Here is a 6,281-nt window from a genome sequence, read left to right on the forward strand (position 1 = left end):
AAAAGGTTAGGGGAGCTAAAGGCTTAATGAGTAGAACCTGAATCCTGAAAAGACTGATTTGGATGCAGATGTGAATAGTCAGTATATCTTCATCCGAAATGAATTATATCTAACAGTTTCCAGAGCAGAAGGAAAATGATTACATTACCATTATTTTAAACCTGAGAAGCACAGGGGAAACGAGACATACATTCTCCTCCCGAACCAGCCCAAGCTTTCGAGGCCCCGTGCAGTGAGAGGCGTTATTTGCACTTTGCTGCCCCCTGGTGGTGATATAAAAATATAGCCGGAACTCCAGGACCCCGGAAGTTTGTTGACCTCCAAGGTAAAACACGCCAGTGGGCGTGCGCCTCCATCATTGGGGTATTGGGGTTAAACTATCAATGTGCTGACCACGTCTATCAAGTCCAGAAGTATGAACGGAACGACTTTCAGGCTCAAATGGCTAGATTACGTGAAAGAACTATTTCAGGTAAGTCAGTACAATGGGGCATGCTATTTCCCCTATTTTGGAGCGGGTCATTTCTGCTCAAATATTGCTCTTCATGAGTTCACGATGACTGTAACGGGGTCAGAGCTCATAGGGACCTAAGGTATTTCTCAGTCTCAGAATTGCAGGAATGTTTCCTGGGGAGTCCATGTGTGGACTTCAGGGAACCTCTGTAGAGGTTAAACCCTAAGCAGGGGAAACCCTATTCCCAAAATGTATAGGGAAGTGTCCGATCCAAACAGCTGGGGAAACTCTGGGCCAGTTGTCCAAGGTGAGTCCACCATGAAAACAGAGACTTGTGTTTGATTATCACTGTCGTTCTTCTGGCTGGAACATTCTATTCCGTTTATACACACATATCCATCTCTCACTTTACCTGGTATCAGTATGGTTGTAATGAGGTCACCTCTGTCACTGTCTTGTGGCAAGTTTCCTAACCATTCTGAACCTCTGTTTTCTCATGTAGTGAAAGAAGAAAAGAATATCTATTAAATAAAACTAATCAACACTTAAGGGTGGGCACATGTGAAACTAGACTACCAAGCACCCATTAGATGCTTAACAAACAAATGCTTCTAAAAGTAAGCTCATTAAACATTAATATTTATATAGAATTATAAAGTATTCAAGATTCATAAATGATATGAAGACTTATCTTATGCATTATTCCTGGTATTATATTCCCCGTAAGCTGTGAACGATCCATCAAATGGTGAAAATTTATGATTGATGGACTTCGTCTGTTTTCTTCCAGGTGTATTTCTATCAGGGAGTACTTTGAAAGCCATTACGAGGAAAATTTTGCTGTGTTTGTGTTTGAAGATAGCGTGCTGACCCCATTTCTGTTCACACTTGGTTTTGATTGAGAATAATAGTCTATTATAAAGGCTAATGTTTGGTACGTCATGTACGCGGCAAAACTGCCTTGGGTCTGCGTCTTGGGGCTTCTCTTTGTAGAATCAGCTGCTTTCCTCTTTTCTTTTAAATCTTTATGGTTCTTGTTTTTACTGCTCTAACTGTAATATGTGATTATTGTAAATACTATCGAGACATTACAGAAACACAGGGCCTATAAAGAAAACATTTTCTGCAATCCCAACCTTCTCTCAAAGGTTTGGCATATTGTGTTCATTTTATTTAATGAATATACTGGTGTGTGTGTGTGTGTGTGTGTGTGTGTGTGAACAAAAATGGACCATACTAACATGTTGTTCTGCAATTGATTTTTATAACCTTTATACATCTTAGATAAGCTCTAAGTCAATCTGCCTGCTCTCTGTCTCTGTCTTTGTATCTCTCTCTCGCTAACTCTTGTGTAGTATTCCACAGCTAGGTATCCCTGTTGTAACCCCAAGCTTCCCTTCCAGGTCGCCTGCTGCCTTTGATCCACATGGTAGATCAAAGATCTCATCTATGCAAGGTCTCTCCAAGACTGGAGAAAAAGAAGCAGTAAGTGAGAGTGTTCTCGCGAGAGACCGCAGAGCAGTGAGCAGTCACGGGTGGTTGATGGAGGAGGCTGAGGACCTGGAAACGTTGTGGACAGTGCTCCTCGGCAGGTAAAAGATGCACGGTACTCTGCTGACCCCATCTCACCTGTAAGAATCATAGACTTGAATTGGTGCGTTCTTATGGCTTATATTTTAAGCCTCATTGTCATTCATTCAATCAACAAACATTCTAAACTGTCCACTATGAGGGGATCAGAGCTGCTGAAATAAACTTTCTTGATAGATGAAAACCGGTTATTATACACAAGGCAATAACCAATTGCATTCCGCTGGACATGATTCCTTTGCACTCCTCTGGACAAGACTAATTTGCATTCTCAGTTTTCTATGATTTATAGAGGAGTGAGCTAGTTTAAAGACAATGAAAGGCAGAGATAATCCAGAAAGGTGTATTAGACTGGTCACTAAGTATATTCGCTGCCCATTTCAACTCCCCTGACAAATGTCACATGAATATCCAACTGCAAATACGTGGCATGTAAGTAAGTGCTAAGCCAATGGATATAAAGGCAGTTAAGAAACAGCAGAACGGATCCATTTGTGGGATGGGTGTTGGAAAAGGCAGGAATACCGCTGAGAAATGGATCTACGAGGGCAGGAAAGTATGATGAGTGGCGGAGTTGCTGTATGTACCTTGTTCCCGGCTTCAGCCTCATGCCCGTGTTTCTTGCCCTCAGGTTGAATTTCCTTTTTGAACCCAGCTTTCTTGGCTTTGACCCTTAGTTCTCTGGTTTGTTACTGTCCTAGTGATTGACACAGTATCTCCTTGTTCTGTTCCACATGGAGCGACCTCCTTCCTTGATCCCTACCCCAAAATGGACCCGTCTCTAGACCCACGTGAGTAAATCTGACCTCACCGGTTGTTTGGCCTGGTGGAGACAGGGGTTATACAACCGCAATGCAAATCATTCAAAATCAAATGCCAGTGACCAGAATCCTTTTCCTAAATGTCCCTTTAGCCACTGCTGTGCCACTCGGCTAGTTTCTTTTCATTTCCTCCTGCGTCTGCTTCCCTTTCTTTGTCCCCTCTTTTTCAGAAGAGAAAACCGAAACTCTCTTCCTCTCATTTTGCAGAGTTGCCCAACTCATCCCTAGCCCTTTTCCCTCCCTGCAAGTTCAAATCCAGACCATCTTTTGCATGTAAAAGACTCATGTATCCAACATTGTTCTTAGTTGCAGGTGACAAAAATGGATTCCGGATGAATGAAGCAGAAGAGCTTATGGAGGGAAAATTAAAGAGCTCAAGAACCACCAAGGCTGCTGGCGAATCAGGCCATCTCCTAGCAGACTGGGAGACCAGAGGGAAATGATGTGGAGTCACTGCTGGCTGGTGGGTGGCCCATGGGTCACGGGTCTGCACCACCACCACTGCCCCTGCAGGCTGGTCCTGCCTCCCGTGGGGACCCACACACATAAGAAGGGGTTCGAGATCCTAGAAATAAAATGACTGCTGGCCACCACAGCTCATTAGAATGCTTTGGTAAACGAGGAGCTATCTTTCTGGATCTCTCTCTCTCTGCCTGTTCTTTCTCCTTCCACTCAAGGCTCTCTAGGAGGAGCTGTCCTGGATAGAGACCTTTCCCATTGCTGATCTGAGTTGTGTTCCTCCATTGCCTGCTTTCCACTGTCTGCCTCTTAGAAGGAAGAATGGGTTGCAATCAGATTTTTGGAGGAGGCTACGATCACTTTGGTTTTAAGCATTTTGTTGCCCGTGACTTCACTTTTACCTATTTTAATCTCCATGACAACCCTAGGAAGTGGGTATTGTTATTCCCACTTTACAGATGAAAAGTCGAAGCCTTAGGGAGGTTAGGTGATTCCAAATTGCACATCTAGAAATGGAGGAGACAGATTTCAAACTCAGGGCTGTCTGATTCCAAAGTCCATGTTCTTTTTTTTTTTTTTTTTTTTTACTGTTTGTGTGTTCGTTTATTTATTTTTAAAACATTTTTAATCTCTGTTTATTTTTGACAGAGTGCAAGTTGGGGAGGGGCAGAGAGAGAGGGAGACACAGAATCTGAAGCAGGCTCCAGGCTCTGAGCTGTCGGCACAGAGCCCCACGTGGGGTTCGAACTCACAGACTGCGAGATCATGACCTGAGCCAAAGTCAGATGCCCAACCGACTGAGCCACCCAAGGCGCCCCTCTGTTTATTCATTTTTGAGAGAGAGACAGAGTGTGGGCGGGGGAAAGGGCAGAGAGAGAGGGAGACACAGAATCTGAAGCAGGCTCCAGGCTCTGAACTGTCAGCACCGATCCCGATGCGGGGCTCGAACTCACAGACCGGGAGATCATGACCTGAGCTGAAGTCAGACGCTTAACCGACTGAGCCACCCAGGTGCCCCTATGGTCTCATTTTAAAGCTGTTTTATTTTTGTCAAAACTGTGCATGCATATAGTTTAAGAATCAAGTTACTATTATGTATCTATTTCCATGTCTCTAAATAAACCACTTATGTTGTCACTTACTGATCTGTTTCAATCACCCTCCTCTTCCAAATCCTGAATGTAGGGCCTTTCTCAGCCCCTCCCTGACTGTCACCACAGTCTGTAGGACACTATTACAACCCCTCATAATTCTACTTAGAAACTAATGTCACTATTCAATGGATATTTTACCATGGCTGTAAAACTCTATTGGCAGTTAAGCCATGGAATACTCGATGATGTTTTGTAAATAGTATCTTCTCTTGGATTTCATTTTCTGATTGTTGTTGGTAATGAGCAACACAATTGATTTTGTTATATTGGCCATGAATCCAGCAATCTTGATGTATTAATTGTTGAATTCCACAGCTTATGTGTAGTTCTCTGGCCTTTCTACATTCACAATCGTATCTCTGAATGATGGCAGCTTTTCCCTTCCTTTCTAGTAGTTACTCCGTTTCCTTAAGTGAACATTATTGAGGTGTAATTCTTATCCTATAAGGTGAATGACTTTTAAGTGTGCAGTTCAATGAACTTTGACAAATGAGTGGACCCAGGAGAGTATTACAACAAACAAGATGTAGAATCTTTCCCCAAGTCCCTTGCTGGTCAGTAGGAGATCCATATATTTCCATATATTCCCATATATTCTACTCCAGGAAAATACTGAAGTTACATTTTTTTCCCTAGAATTTTCTACTTCTGTCCCCCTTTGTATTTATGATGTTGTTTATTTAACCTTCTCCTTTTTCTCTGACTATTCTTTCCAGGGGTTTATCAGTTGTATCAGTCTTTTCAAGTAACAAACTTTTGACATTGTTGATTCTTTCTGTTGTATGCTTGTTTCTATTTGATTGATTTCCACTCTTATCTTTGTTATTCCCTTCTTTGGATTTAATTGACTTTTTTTTTTTAAAAGAACTTATTGAGGTTGATGCTGAGATCACGGATTTTTAACCCGTTACCTTTCTCCAATAGACCACAAATTACCTTCTAAGCGCAGCTTCTGTCTGTTCTAGAAATTTTGACATTTTGTATTTTGATTATCATTAACTTGAAGGTATTTAAAAATTTTATTTTGATTTCCCCTTTGAGTTATGAGTTGTTCAAAAGATCATTTTTTAATTTCCAAATATAAGATTAATTTCTAATTAGCTTTTTGTTATAATTCTCAGCTAAATTCTGTGAGGTCAGAATATATTCTGTATGATTCCAATCTGTGAAAATTTTGTAGATTTTGCTTTATTTTAAAATATTGGTAAATACTCCACTTGGAAGCATGTATACATTGCAGCTGTTAGAAGCCATGTTCTGTGTAAGTAAATTGGGTTGGATGTGTTCAGCACAAAGTCAAATCTTTGATATTTGTACTGCTTTGGTCTGTTTGTTCTCTCAATTACTGAGAGACCTGAATTCATATCCACCATTTTGATTGTGGATTTGCATATTTTCCTGTATAGCTCTGTTCATTTTTGCTACTTTAGTTGTCTCGAGGCCATATTATTAGTTCCATGTTGCTTATAAATACTACATCTTCCTGGTAAAATAAAAATTTTGTCTCATAAAATGTATCCCTAATGCTTCAGGAAAATTTCTTGCCTTAAAGTCTACTGGGTCATAATAGCTATTTTTTTTTAAACCCAATTTATTGAGGTATAATTTTCTATTGTTGGTATAACAAATTACCACCAAGTTAGTGGTTTAAAATTACACAAATTTATTATGGTACAGTCTGTCCTTCAGAAGTCCTATGTGTCTCTACCTTGGATAAAATCGAGGTAGAGCTGCATTACTTTCTGTAAGGTCTTAGGAGAGTCTATTTCTTTGCCATCAACTTTCCTTGGTTTATGGCCCCCG

The 6,281-nt window shown here is 40.9% G+C and overlaps 1 long non-coding RNA gene across 2 annotated transcripts; it reads left to right on the forward strand.

Annotated features, from left to right (window-relative positions):
* Positions 1 to 320: 320 nt before the first annotated feature.
* Positions 321 to 5,949, forward strand: LOC109269645 (uncharacterized). 2 transcript variants are annotated; one of them, XR_008421843.1, is made up of 4 exons: positions 321 to 2,046; positions 2,676 to 2,835; positions 3,172 to 3,328; positions 3,973 to 5,949. It is a non-coding gene; the product is annotated as an uncharacterized LOC109269645 (long non-coding RNA). The 2 variants fall into 2 exon arrangements; XR_002081185.2 differs by lacking the exon at positions 3,973 to 5,949 and having other exon boundaries at positions 321 to 472; positions 1,858 to 2,046; positions 3,172 to 3,877.
* Positions 5,950 to 6,281: the final 332 nt, after the last annotated feature.

Source organism: Panthera pardus, unplaced genomic scaffold (assembly GCF_024362965.1).
Source record: "Panthera pardus isolate Hobbes unplaced genomic scaffold, ASM2436296v1 HiC_scaffold_13, whole genome shotgun sequence".
Lineage (NCBI taxonomy): Eukaryota > Metazoa > Chordata > Mammalia > Carnivora > Felidae > Panthera > Panthera pardus.